Here is a 14806-nt window from a genome sequence, read left to right as displayed (position 1 = left end):
TCAGAACTTTTATCACCTTTAAGTGCTCAAGTCCTTCTTTGTACCCTTCTAGAATAGCCTTCCATAAAATTGGACTACTTTATCTTAAAAACAAAGAAACAAACAAAAACCCCTCAGTAGTTATTTTCTGTGAGGAATGATTTAAATCTGAAAACAAGACAGAAAGCAGAAGGAACAAACTACTGACAAAGATTAGCCTATGACAATTAGGTTAAAGTATAAATATCTACCTATATAAAATGAATAAAAATGTTCTTACTCTTTGCAATGCAGTAGTAAATAAAAGCTCATAATTTTCCCAATTAACAAACCATAATGGTGTCATATTTGATTGTACATATTTGTTATCCCCTCAAGCAAAGAAGAGTCTCTGTTGCAGAGGCGTTAGCTAGTATGGACAACCATTTATATGTGCTGCAGAATGAAAGTGTTTCCATTCCCCCAGGATCCCTTTTCAGCAGCAGTTAAGGCAATGTGCCACGCAGGAATAGAAAGGAGATTGTACATTGTAATTTAGCAAGCCAACAAGGCAAGATGCAGCTGTTGGAGGAAGTGTAGCATAGGGCAAATAGTTAGCAGCAGCTTCACAGCCAATTTTGATAGTAATATTTATATTGTAGAAGTACATGCTCTTACCACCAGCACTAGGACTCTTCTGAAAGACACTGTGAGGAAGGAAATCTTTGATTTCAAAGAGCAGCAAGAACTTCTGTGTTTGTTTCAACTCGTGTTTTTTTTTTTTCCTCCCTCCCACAGGAAAAAAAAAGTTCTACAGTGTTGGAACAATGTTTGTTGTATTCAATTATCTGGGGCAATTTGTCTTGCATGATAAAGCTCGCTGTCAGCAGCAGTTAGTTTGCATGATATACATTGTATTGTTGCCATGTTGAGTAAAGTGCCAGGTATCCTAAGGTGAGTGTCTGCTTGATGTGGCTGGGATACAGGCTCTGAGTTGAAAAATATGGGAAATCCAAAAGATTGCTCTAGAATTTTCCCCCAGTGGAAGGGAGCCGATATTGAATGGTGGGATGTAGGGTCTGCCTCTCTGCCTTGCGACCCATCACAGCCAAGGAATAAGGCATGCAGTGGATCAGAGGAGAGCATGACCTTGCCCTTACAAACCCTTGTGCCTCCCCTTCACATTTGCCTTCCTGAGAGCTACCTGTTGTGTAGCAATGCTGACTGGGTGCACAAGCTCGCTGGCTCCTCTGACTCCTGCCTGCCCTTGCCTGACTGCAGCCCTTTCTCTAGAGCGGTCCTGTCACTGATGGTGTTCACCGGCATCAAGTCACGAAACACGCCTGTCCCCAGCCAACTTCAATTTCCGCCACCATGGGATTTTTCAAGAGGGTGAACATGACCTTCAGACTGAGTTTGAAGAGACTTACAAGTACTAACCCTGCTAAGTGCGAGGTGGCCTTGTGTAGTGTTGGGATGTGCTCCAGACAAGTGCTGTTCCCTGTGCTTTTTCAGCTTAGCACTATATCAGAGCATTGGGTTTTTGCTGCAATTACTGACCTAATTTATTAAAATCTTAATAAGAGCTGCTTATGCTGCAAAGGAGTCAGGAAGTATCTGGAAAATGTCTCATGAAGAGCCATTACAGTTCCCAGTGCATGCATATGGTACTAAAAAGCACTTAACTGCACTCAGGCAAACACATGGCTGTGCCGTTGGAGCTGTCCTGTGCTCAGTGGAGTAGGTGGATGTATCTGCACTAGCACGTGGGCTTTCATATATCAGCAAGAGTTGTCACAGTTCTCCACAGGAGAGAGTGCTCAGATGAGAGTGAGCCAACGCGGTTAGCTTGTGAGTGTAGAGGAGCGCATGTTTTATAACCCACTCACTGCATCTGGCCTTGCCCTAGATTTCACAGGTCTACCTTAATCGTCCTTCTGGTGATGGCTTTGATCTTCCACATAACAGCTACAAGCCAGAGTGCTCCCTCTTCCAACACATTTCTGTGACTGATACAAACACACGACAAGGAGCACATTAAAATGAATGAGCTCTGCCAAAACAGAACTTTCTCCTGCACTGTGGTTTGTTCTGGGACAGGATGGAGGGACAGACCACAGGGGGAGGAATTGCTCACTAGTGTGTAGCGAGAAGGGGCTCAGATGCCACAGTGATGGCAGTAGCATCATAGTTCTGTGCCCTTGTGTCCTTCTGTACTCAAACTCTGCTGCAGGCTGTGCTGGTGCTGTTAAGCTAACATGAAGGCTCTGGTGATGTCTTAACACCTTACCAACATGGTAGGATCGTCATAGGCCAAATGTGCCAGTGAATGTCTGGAAAAGTATCTTCAGTTGTCCTGGTACAGTCTACTTGGGAACTGTTAGGGCAGTCTGGTGGTTGGGGAAGGAATCAAGAGTTTGTCAGAAAGCTGGTGCTGAGAGCAGCTTTTTTTTTTTTTTTTTTTTTTTATCTGGAGGGTGAGTATGGAGCAGGCAGGAGGGGAACCATAAATGAGGTGGTTGCTGGTTTTGTCCCTCAGTGGCTGGTACCTAGGGCTTTTTTTGGGGGGGTCAGAAGAATCTATTCTGCTTACATTGCAAGATTGTCAGAAGGCAAAATAATTCACGCTGTCTGGGTACCTGTGTGGAGAACAGTCAGATCTTTATTGTCACTGATAAGCAGCAGCCTTGGGCAAAGGGGAGTTGAGCAGCTTGTTCTTGTTGATCTCCTATACAAACTTGGTGGATGGAGGTCTGCAGGCGTGCTGTGAGAGGCTGCTGAATGTGCTGGGGGGACGACCCTGTTTTGATGGCAGAACAGAATCTTGAAGGCCACAGGACCTGAAGTGAAACCTCTTTTTTCATTATGTGTAAAATGAATATTACAGGTAACACTGCTGAATATGATAATGAGCTTAATGAAGTACATGCTAAACATATATGACATATAGTATTCAACTCTCCATCCAAATCATGCTAAATGTCCACCCCCAAGGAGGGAAAGGTAAGATTGAGATATAGAAGAGCATTAGGATATAAGAGTAATAAAAAAAAAAGTTAGTGCTACTTAAAGAGTTGGTGTTAGAAAAAAGCTAGTTAGAAAAAAAGAAGAGCTGGGAGGAGAAAGAAGAACTAGGAAACCTAGAAGAGGCAGTTGACGGGCTGTGCTCCTTCTCCTCCACCAAGACAGTAAGTAGAACATTAACAGTAGAAAAGAACCACGTGCTCATAAGAAAGTCAAATGTGATTTTTAGAAGGCATAGAAAGGGAGTCAACAGCCCCAAGAAGACATTTTCAGAGCGGTGTTTAGAGTGATGGAATGAGACAAAAGAACTTAGGCTGAGTACATAGGAAACCTGTGTAGCTGTGAGATTCATTACACCAACAGACGTTTTCCCAGGACACAAGGTAGAAGAATCCCTTGCTTGAGTAATTAAAAACTGGTGGGTGGATAAGCCCTGGGAAATAAGTGATTCTTTTTAGACTGGGGGATGGACTTGGACTTTCCAGTGTCTGAGTTCAAGAATTGTGCGTTTGAGGGAACAGAGTAACAGGACTCCCTTTCTCTGTGCCAAAAGGTCTTGTCTGTCTCCTGTGATTTTCACATCCACAGCATGCCAGGCTCTTGCACATGAAGGTGCCATGGTGGCTGGTCTTAATTATTTTCCTAAGTACTAAAAAAAATGTTTAGGACACTTATAAGTCATCTTCATGGGGGTGACATGGAGTATTCAAAGTAAATTGAGTAGTTCTGAGCACCTGAGATATTAAAAATGGTAAGAGTTTCATGCATAATGAGAAGTCCTACCTCGCCTGACTGAGGGGGGATGGTTTTGCATTTTGAGCAGCTTCCCTTGAGTAAGTCATGTCATGCCTTTTACAGGGGAGAAAGGTGGAACTTCATTATATTTACAAATCTGTTGAATCTGGAATAAGTAACAACAATCTGGTTGCAGTTAGTGCCTCAGATGGTGCCGTATGGTTGTAATCAGGCAGAACATGGTGGCTTCTGATTATCTTGGAGTGGGGAACAGAGGGAAGGGGTTTCATCAATCAGCCTGTGAGTGATGATTTCAGATCAAGATAAATCTGATGAGATAACATAAGCAGCAAGTAGCGTGGATATAACATTCAATGTAGATATTCAGGAAACATCAAGACAAAACCAAACCTAAAAAGCTTCAGAAGACAAAAATAAGTTAGGGAAAATGGTAAGAAGATCAGAATATCTCTTGATGTGTTCTTTCCACTGTGAAAATTCCCTTATATGTACATTATTTCTGACTTCCTTTTCATCCTGAATGCTAGAATCACAAACTTGGCTTGTAGAGTGAATCCTGTTTTTCATCAGATTTCTTACCCAGGATCGTGGCTCAGACAATTTGTGAGGCAAGAATGAACAGCAGTATTGCCAACAAGCTAGACTTCTAATATTTAGCATCCAAACAGAAAATCTGTAGTCCCTTTGCAAATGACACTCCTATGCTTTGCTATTTCCAGGACAGAGCATGAGGAGTGTAGGGGATGTGCCCTGGACTGTAGGAGTGATGCTCCAGTCTGTCAGTGCTGGTTGCCATTCCCACTTCATTGGCATAAAGGACTCTGAAAAAGCCTGTTGAAAATACAGAAATCTGACAAGCTTTTTTTTGAAACAAGGTATTGATGTACACACTTCCTCTGTTGCATTTTTTTCTGCAGTGTTAACCTACCTAGAACTGTCACGTCTGACTGTAGCTTTTCCTGTCAAGAGGCAGTGTATCATGCTCACGTTTAGGTGCATTTAGTTTGAGCTGTCCACATCTGGGCAGCAGAGTGCAAGTGGAGTCACTTTAGCAGTGTGGCTGCAGAATGTGGAGAGATGCTCCAAACTTGAGCAGTCTGGCTTTTGCTGCAGAGCAAGCCTGGAGCCGGAACTGCTCAGACTTGGTAGTTATATTTCAGTGGAGATGGATTATTTATGAATTCCCAGTTGTCACCATATTTAAAAACATGTGAAATCTGTTGGTGTGCAGAAAATAAGTCTGGGAGAGGTCAGCCAAGATAGCAAAGTGTGTGAAAATCATGGCAGGCATCCACTTAGTGCTGTAAATCAAGTGCTTTCCCTGGTTTTTAGGCAGATACTTGGTTCTGCTGTATTTGTCATATGATGGCCTCTTAATCAGATAGGAATTCAAGGCCATCCTATTTAGCTCATTCTTATCAGAACCACATGTGCTGTTTTATTATTACTTATTAGGGGAAACAAATACTTCTTAACAAATTGCTGAGGCAACATGTATCGTTCTGTGTAGTGTGGAGGGATCTTGGATCCTTGTAAATGAGCAGAGGTTAAGAGTTCGCTCCATTGAACAAACAGGCAAATTTGTCCAGAGCTATTAAATTGAGATCACAGTTTATTACATTACTTTATGTAATAAACCCATCATGCAGTGAACTTTTCTCTATGTGGTCATGTACTCACTGGAGGGTAACAATCATTCGGCCAAATTTCGTTTCAGATAAAAACAGCCCCGGAGTTCAGAGGTGCTCAGATGAAGGGGGTTGATTTGGCTCATCATGCTAGCGGAGAAACAGTTGTATAGCTGTTTGTAGCCTTGGTGCAGGAATCTGGCTCCCAGCTAAATGTAATATTTTGCATGTGCTTATTTTTAACACACTCTGAGGGGCTCTGATGCAACTTTGAAAGTATTTCAGTAAATATTAGTTTTTAATATGGAACATCTGCATGCAAGCATTACAAAGAATGTGACAAGCGTTATCTAGCCTGCTTCTCTATCACCCCATATTAAAATGTTGTCCAAGCTGAACCTTACGGTTCTACTTCAGTCTGTGTATGTACCACAAAAAGAAAAAAAGATCTGGACTCATTGTGTCTGATTTTAGGCAGTAAACAGACATCAGGGTTTCATGAGCTCTTTAATCAGGGAAGAAGCCAGCAGAGCTACTGGAAGAAACAGCCCAAACTCTGTCTGGCCATTCACTCCTGCACAGCTCCCTTCCTTCTGGTGCTGCAAGGGTTTTTGTGGCTGTGTGAAGAATGGCCTTGTTTTAACCCAGTTCTCCCATCGGTTTCCCACGTGGAGGCACAGCCTCGTGTCAGCACAACAGAAGGGGCAGCATGGGAGTGGGAATGGGGCTACCCTGCATGGAGCTGTAAATATTGCCAGCCTAAGGAGCTGGAGTCAGGGTACTCAAGGAGTGAAAATTTGTCTTGAGCTTTCTCTGTAGTCAACACAAAAATATTTTGGGTGGCTGAATTCCCATCTGGAAGGTGCCTCTTTCTCATGGTTGTTATTTTCCATGTTATTTTTTCATTAGTATTGTTTCTCAGAAGTTGACAAACCAGCAAGTACCTTATGAAGTACTGCTGAAGCTGAATCCTGTTTCACATCTGACAGCCAATATATTTAAGACAAATATCCTTAAAACCAGCACCTTTCAACAGTAGTGAACTTCATTGCAAATTAAATCCAAACATAAACCAAACTTAAACCATTAATACATTTAGTAAGAATATTATCTTCCAAAAAGTGTTAGCAGCCTGAACTAAAACTGCCAAGAAATGTAGAATAGTTGTACATCTCAGTGTGAAAGATGTATATTAACACATCAGGCATTTATTAATGCTTCTTTATGTTACATTAAGTTTCGTGAGACAGAATTGATTAATAAACTGTCACATTAATGTTTCCACTTGGCCTATTGCTGGTAACACCGCCTGTCAACAGCAGTGTTAACATTCTAATGACATTGAACAGGTAGGCAAAAATACTGCGTGTGAGTTAGACTTTTTATAACCTGTTGCTTATGTAGGAAGGACTGGAGGTAAGCGTGTTTTACCAAGGCATAACTTGTAAACCTTTCTCTCTCTCTCTAACCCCAGTAACGTAAAATTAAAGGTCTTAAAAGGATGGAATTTTGAAGATCCAAAGGGAAAATTTATATCAGCACAGCAGATGGTAGGAATAATGCCTACAACAAATTGTGTCTTAGATGAAGACTACTTTGAAGTGAAGAAATAAATAAAAGGAACTGGAAGTTTTGACGTGTCATAAGCAGTATGGCTTACCTGCGTATCAAGAGACTTCTTGGGAGAACTGTGTGTGCATTGGAATGCTGGCATAAAACAGAACATCACTTGCTCATAGAAGTCATGTGAGAAAAGAGGAAGGTTTTTCCCTTTGTATCAACAATGCGTTGACATCCAAAAGGTAGGAGTTATACTTAGAGGTATGGAAAAAGGGGAAGAACATGACCAACTTTGTGAAGATAAATTATTAATGAACAATGAAGAGAGTCTTTTGGAGCACAGGGTATTGTAATAAGGGAATTTGAAGGAATCTGAGCTATCCAGAAGTCTGAGAAATGGATGAAAGGAGAGTATGATCCATTCATGTAAAGATGAAATGATGACACCCTTAAAGTTACATGGCCCATCTGACATGGAGGAAAAACGAAGAGTCGTGACATTTACTGAAGTAAAGTGTTGATGCACAGATATGGAAAGCTTCAATGCTCTCAGGATGCTTTCATGGGATGTATCTTGAAATTATGGCCTTAAAAATAAGAAAGTAAAAAGCTCACTTCCCTTGCTGGATAAGATGAGAAGATAAAGGCAGATCTGTAGAAAACCTATTATTCACTGCTTGGATTTTGAGTAGGGTCAGCTGAGAGAACTGAGTAACACTGTCCGCTAGAACTTTGAGAGCTGTCAGTGTGGCCATTTAGTATAAATTTATTTTCACATGCAGTTCACCTGGCTATGTAGTTTTTATTTCCTCAGTATGGTTACACAAGCAGTTCTTTTCTGCTGAGCACAAGGTTATTTCTGGTACATTTTATAATGTGAAATCTCTATGTTGAAAAAAGATCTTAAATATTTATTCTTCAAAATGGCTGGGTGTATCCTGTGAGTAGCTGCTGATTCAGAGTTCCATGCTTAAAATCTCTGAATTCAGAAATGCTGAGTAAGAAACCAAGTTAGTAATTAATCCTTATGGAATATGCAAAAATTGTTTTTTTTTTTAAAAGTTTATTTAAACTGAATTATTAAAATATTATAAGTATATGTGGCTGAGGGCTGTATCTGTGAGAGGTTACAGCTATCACTGACTCCAGTGGAAGCTGGGGAATTGTACAGCTTTGGAGGAACAGCTTCCTAAGTTAGTTGGTGTTGCAATGTGTTGAGAAGGGGTGTGACAAAACCTCTTTGATTCCAGCTGCTGATTAGCATATGCCCTTTTGGATAACTGCAAACGCTGCTCTTTCTCTCAACTGTGTAATTTTTTTTATTTTTTAACTCTCAGTTCCCTTAAGAACATTTTTGTAGGTGTGCATTTAGGTGTGTCACAAGCTGATGATTCCCTTTAAAATTTCATTTTTTTAAAACAGGAGGAGTGGGGAAAAAGCTCAAATCTAACAAGAAAGCAATTTACGGCTATATCCATTATGGGGAATAACCTGCTACAGTGAAATAGCACACCCGGTAATCAATGAGTCGTATGTGCTGATAGAAACCATTTTTAAAACAGAGAAGAAATAGAACAGTCCACATTAAAAAAAAAACAAAACAAAAAAAAAAACAAAAAAAAAACAACACAGATCAACCCATAACCCCCCGCAATAACATCTATATCAGTTATAGGTGCAATTCAAACTTAATTTTTCCTTTTTTTTTTTTAAATTCATTTCATTTAGTGCTTTTCACTTTCTCTACTGATGTGCTTATGTGTGGGCTTTGGTGCCATCGGGCTTTGGAAGTGTTTAGAGCAAGACTGCAGTGTAAAGGTTACCCTAGCATCCTTCTTCTTCTGAGATTTCCTCTTGCAGAGAACTTGCATTCTGCAGAGGGTAGCCCACAGCTTTGTGGTGGTGTCTCTGTGACCATCTTCTCTCCGCTGCTGGATGGGGTCATTGCTGGGGAAAAGGTGGCTGGGTTCAGATTCTTAATCTACTGCTCTTTATTGTGTGGTCGGTGTTGGTGAGTTTTCAGAGTGATCTCCGGACTGTTACGCATAATGTCTTGTACCAGTACATGGTCTGGAATGGCCTGGTGAGTCATAGAGGAAACAAAAACATTTTAAACCCTGTTTGCTTCTGGGTTGGTGCTCTTTGGTCTGCAGGGCTGCTGTTTCTTTGGCATGTCTTCCCCCAAGATCTTGGTTCTTCAGTTACAGGACAGTGTGAGGGAATTTATTCCCTTGCTACCCTCTGTGCTTGTTGGGAAGATGCACGGTTGTCTGCTCTTTCCTTCTCTCTCTTAATTTCTATAAATGGACTAAAAGGAATATGCTGCATAAACTGTAGGCACTCTGCTTTCACAGATCTACCTCCATGCTGATCTTCTACCCAGGCTGCAGTTTTAGTCACCCTGTCACAGATACTGTCACAGATACAAGTCTAGATGCAAGCCTAGCTCAAGCAGAACCTTATTTACATGGAGCTTTTCATCTTCCCCTGCAAGCTCTTCAACTTGTGTACTGCTTTGGGTTTGATCCCTGTGCAGGGCACTGATCCCTGTCTGTTAGATTTGTAAGCACAGATGGTTTCTTCTTGTCTTGGGTATTACAAAACAGGACAGGTCTGTGTCTGAGCCTTGATTCAGCCTGTTTAAAATTTCCAGTGAAGTCACACCCCACCACGTAACTCCTTGTTTCTCAGTTACAGCATTCTTTGGCCCCTTTTACCTGTTTTTTTTTTTTTTATTGAAATTTTCCCATCAAGCAGACTTTCCCAGTCTGTCCCTTTGTCTCTGTCACTTCTCTATTTGTGTTTCTCCCTGCACTGCCCATTAGATTAAATATGAAATCACTCAGCTTTACTTTGAAGGCCCATCCTAGCCTCTTAGTACTCTCCTTTCCTCTCTCATTTTTTACCGTGATGTCAGCACTGCTGTTCAGTTAGGCTGACCCTTGCTGCTCATGTCCACCTTGGGCATGGGCAAAAAGTTCATTACACAGCAAATTCTGCAGTGGGATTCTACAGGGGCAAATACCTGTACACTTTTGCTTGGCTCTTCTGCAGTAAAAATCCAATACACACCACTAAAACTGCCCAGGTAAGGATTGAACAGTAACTTAAATTTCTTTCATTTATTATTTTTTCTATACCTGTTTGTTTGCACTCTGAAGAGTGCTAAGCACCCTCAGCTCTCATAGCTTTAGCGTTTTACAAGATCCTCCCCTCACTATCTGACCTCCCTATCATTCAGAAGGAGGTTAGTGCTCCAGGCACCGGGAGAAAATAGAAAACTTCAAAGTCTTTGTATTATAATAGGACAGTATATCATACAGTTTATTTTAGCAGGGCTAAGAATCTGTGGAGTTATTATAATTATTAATGTCATTTCTCCTGTTAAATATTCAGAGTGCTGAAATGCTCTGAGTATTAGTGCTGGGCACTGATGATAAATATTTGTCTTGGTTCCTTGGGACCTGGGAAATCATTTGGAAACTATTTGATAAGGGGTTATAGTGATGCTACAATCTCCTAATCCAAAAAGTCACTGCCAGGCACTGCATTTGCATATGCAAGATGAGTTTTTTTTTTTCCAGAGAGATGACTGGTAATGCTGTTTTCTCTTTTGCTCCTGTCATTGGTCCAGAGTGTTTTATTTCACAGTAGCAAAAAGGGTTTCTTCCTGCTTTCCCCTTTTACCCTTTTTCACCAGCAAAAGCAAATCTTTGTTTTCCAGGCAAATGGACTCCATCGACCCTTTAGCTTCAGTGACTCACAAATGCCTTTATGACTTTCTGCTAGATAGAAGCAACGTTGGATGACAAGTAGAGATTTTGAGGGAATGGGTTTCTAGCTCCTTGTGCCCTGGATCTGATCTAGAGCCTATTTACTATGCCTGTAGGAAGAGACTTCTTGTCTTTGATCGTCTTTCAGTCTTGCACTCTTCATTGTGCTACCGTTCTCAGGGCCTGAGTCCAGAACTCTCATAGAATTAGCTGTGATGCCTCAAAAACCTGTAAAACAGTGGGGAACTTCAGCTTTGACAGTTAGCCTGACTTCATTCTTCCATCATTTCTGCTCTAAACATAATGCTTATTTTGTTACAACAGGCACCCCAAAGCTCATTTCCTACCTCTTCAGCGTTCAGATCCATCCAGTCAGAGCTGAAGGTAAATTCTGTGGCACCCTAAAAGCAAGTAAGGAAAAAGGCATTTATGCTTGCTTCCATTTCTGTTTTTCTTCATTAACACGTGGGTTATGAAAGTCTCCTTATTATCAGGTGGGGGGTTGTTTCTATGGATGCAGAGGGAGAGGTCATTCTACAAGATATGGCAGGAGCAGCCACAGACAGATGTGATGTGAGATGAAGGACTGTAGGATTGCTTCTGTTTATCTAGAAGTGTCTGTGCACATTTGGTGCAGGAGAGGCTGTCAAGAGGTAGGTGCATGGTGCAGCGTGGGATCTGGGGAGGATCTTTCTAGAAGGTGTAAAACTGGAGATGGTTTGGGAGCAGTAGCCAGTGGATGTGTTGTCACATCAGCTCTGTAAGTGATGACTGATGAAGAGCCTGTACAAGCTGAAAAGAGACACCACAACAGGAACACAGGGTTGATAATTAAAGAAATTGAATTCACATGCTGTTTAGATATTATTGAAAATTGATGTGGATTTTGTTTCCTTGGGAGGCCAGGCCTCATAACTGAGATGTCTGTAAGCAGTGCATCAATCCATGGCATTTATTTAGAGAACTGCAGTCTGGCTCTCACTGTAGCCCACAGCCTTTCCCTTTTCCTTCCCATTCCCCTTCCCATTTTTTATGATTTGAATAACTGTAACCTGTGATTCATTTCATGTGGAAATTTCTCACTTACAAATTTGGGGAAACTTCTCCCAATGCCAGGCAAGATGTCTGTGAATGCTGACAAAAACAATGATGTAACTGGGGACAGGGCTGTCAGATGAGGACATTCGTGTCTCCAACAGTTGTGGTGAATAAGTCAAGCCTGTGCAAACCCAGTGGTTAATCAGCTGGGGGGAATTTGCACATCTTGTTTGCCTGAGTCAGCTAGCTACCTAAAGGATTTGCTAATAGCTAAGTTTGCCTGAATCATAGGGCTGCCGGGTGCAGTAAGCATCTGTTCACATCCTGGCTGCTGTAATTAAAGAGACAGGGATGTGCACAACTGCAGATAACCTTTTTTCCTTGTCCTGATGTTTTTTGTTTGTCCTACTGCAAGACCATTAGCTGTGACTGTCTGTGCTGTATATAGCTATGTTTGGGGGATTTTTAGCTCTGGAGACATTTCATCAGTTCTTCATGAAGAAAGGACAAGTAACAGGATGGATAATTCTGTCAGCAAGGTAGGAAGAGGGCCTGCATAAGTGAATTGTGGAGGACAAAGACCATCCACCAGGAGGGAGTGTTCAGGACTGAGGATTGTTATCTTGGGGTTCAGATAAGTAAAGTTCAAATTACAGCAGTTCTTAGATTACAGCAGTTTTAGGCAGACCTTAGATGTCTGTGGGCTGATCAACCATCTCTCCTTGCCTGACTTCCTTACCTGCAAACTAGGGATAATGCAATATCCCCTCTCTCCATGAGATGAGCTGTATTCAGAGAGATTTCTGAACTGTTTGGATATTGCAGTGCTCAGGCTGTAGCTTGACAGATGGAAGCTGCAGGGCAAAGTGGCCTCTTCTCTGAGTGCATATAATGTACGGTTATTTGTAAGCTAATGAAAGTTTCTGCTACTGATAAACTCAACAGATTGAGTCTTTTAATCTATTGGGTAAAAAAGCAGTGAAACCAGCTATACTGTCTATTTTCACATTTGAGAACTTTAAGTTATACTTATCAAATGAACTGAATACCATTGGATAGCTCTGAATTTCCATGTAAATACCTCTCCTGACGTGTAAATGGCAGGTTAAGTCTTCCAAAGCATGATTCCTCTGTTTATGTCTCCTTTCTAAAAGGCAACATGTCGTGAAGTCTGATTCCCAGTGTTGGCAAGATGTTAAGTTATTAAGAATAATTGTGTTCTTACAGTTCTAGTAGCCTGAGGATATGAGGCAGAAAGTTTTATTAGGTCTGCTGATCTAGCTAGAACAAAATAGGTCCTGCAGAAGGCCTACAGCTTTTCTAATTTTTCTGACTGTCATTTGGTTTTACATAAGCCATTAAATCTTCCTATCGTGAGCCATTAAGAATACCTTGTCAGCTTGGGAATAAAATGTTTAACCAGTCTCAAAACTTTTTTAAAATTCATTTGGGAATACTCTTGTGATATCTTTAATTGCTTCTTTCCTGTTGAGACATGAACAAATCAAAATAAATCAGGGCTCTCGTTTTTGTGCTGCCTTGCCAATACTTTACTGCTGCTATTGGTGTGAGCAGGCTAGACAAAAACAGCACGTTCAGTGTGACAGCCCTCGCTGAGGGCTTGATCTGCTTGTTTGCAGTGCAGAAATCCATCCGCAGACTTTAGTGCATTTTGAATTAAGGCAATTTGCTTTCTTAACTGATTCCAGAGCGTGTGTGGGGAGTTCACTAAAACTAGAGGATGACATGTTACCTAATCTAGCTACCCTGCTGGTCTCTTGGGGGAAACGGCTCATAAGTAGAAGTGATCTGCAGGTTTCAGTTTGTCTCAAAGCGGCTAAAATATTTATTTCTTAGGTGAAAAAATAGCTTAAACTGTGAATGCAAACAACCAGCAGATAATTGTGTGTGTATGTGTGAATGTCTGAAATTGAACTTTCAAGCTCTTAAGCAGAAAGCTGCTAATTGCTAGCTGCTATCAATAACTCTCTGGTTGTAAATTTGATAACATCTTGGACTGAAAATAATGGCACACTACAGATCCCCCAATTAATGTCCCCAATCCTTCAATTAATAAACAAGCCTGAGACAGAACCAGCAATAAAGGAGGCTGATCACATGTTGTGCTTCTGCACTAACCTATTTAGATTAGGAAAAACAGAGGCTAGAGGGACTGGAAAGAAAAGAAAGACAATTAGAAGGGTTCCCAAAAAGAAGTGGCCTTGGAAAGAAGTGGAAAGGAGAAGGTGAATATCCTGTCTGGAGAAAAGATTCTGTAAGTGGGGGTAGATCCTGGAGATCAGAAAGCTGCATGGGGACAAATGCTTGGGGATGTGCAAGGACCTTGGCCAGCCATGCCTGAAGCTGAGTCTCTGAAGTGGGGCAACACCTGGCTGAGGATCATGATGCAAAATGTAGCATGCAAACAGAAACAATAGTCTAGCTGGAGTTTACTGGAGGTAGTTCATCAATGATTAGTTTGCTTCTGATATTGTTTAGCATTTACATGAACTACCTTGTCATAAAGATTGGGCTGTATTAATGAAATTTCCTGATGACACTCAAAAGAGAGCAAAAGGGAGACAAAAGAGCACTCCAGCCTATCTTAGTGGTGTAATTAAAAGCTCTCCTGTCCTCCCTGAATATCTTTTTGTATCTCTGCCTTTTTATATTACAATGGTAAAAACACATTCCTTGAGCACCTTCCCCTTTTCTTTTATTAGATACACTGCTTTGGCTTAACAACTTGAAAAATGTATTTTTTTTAAGGTGTCTGTCAACTTGGTGTTCATTAATTTCCCCTGCCAAAACCCAAATGAATAATGTAAGCTGACGCAAAATCTCCAAATGAGGGTTATAGATAATTATTCATGTTCAAGACTTAGCCTATGAATCATTTCTGCTGTTCAGTCTGTTTATGTAACACTGCCAGTTTCATATTTCTTTGTTTATGATGTAAATAACTTTCAGTGATACGAAATGTGAGAGGGAACACATTTGTGTTGAACACAAGTAACTCTAGGACTAAAAGAAATGAAAACCTTTAAAAAAGAGTTATAGGGCATCTAA

At 41.0% G+C, this 14806-nt stretch overlaps 1 long non-coding RNA gene across 6 annotated transcripts in view; it reads left to right on the top strand.

The window, feature by feature from the left end:
• The window catches only part of LOC137853566 (uncharacterized), a 176561-nt gene that overhangs the window by 15224 nt on the left and 146531 nt on the right, over window positions 1–14806 (top strand). For 5 of the 6 annotated variants that reach the window (XR_011094577.1, XR_011094576.1, XR_011094578.1 and 2 more), the window contains exon 2: window positions 6841–7168. This is a non-coding gene — a long non-coding RNA (uncharacterized lncRNA). Of the gene's footprint in view, window positions 1–6840; window positions 7708–14806 lie in introns of those variants that run through there. The other variant, XR_011094575.1, reaches the window with a different exon arrangement.

The sequence above is a fragment of the Anas acuta genome, chromosome 3 (genome assembly GCF_963932015.1).
Source record: "Anas acuta chromosome 3, bAnaAcu1.1, whole genome shotgun sequence".
Taxonomy (NCBI): domain Eukaryota; kingdom Metazoa; phylum Chordata; class Aves; order Anseriformes; family Anatidae; genus Anas; species Anas acuta.
This window is presented reverse-complemented; position numbering and strand designations above follow the sequence as displayed.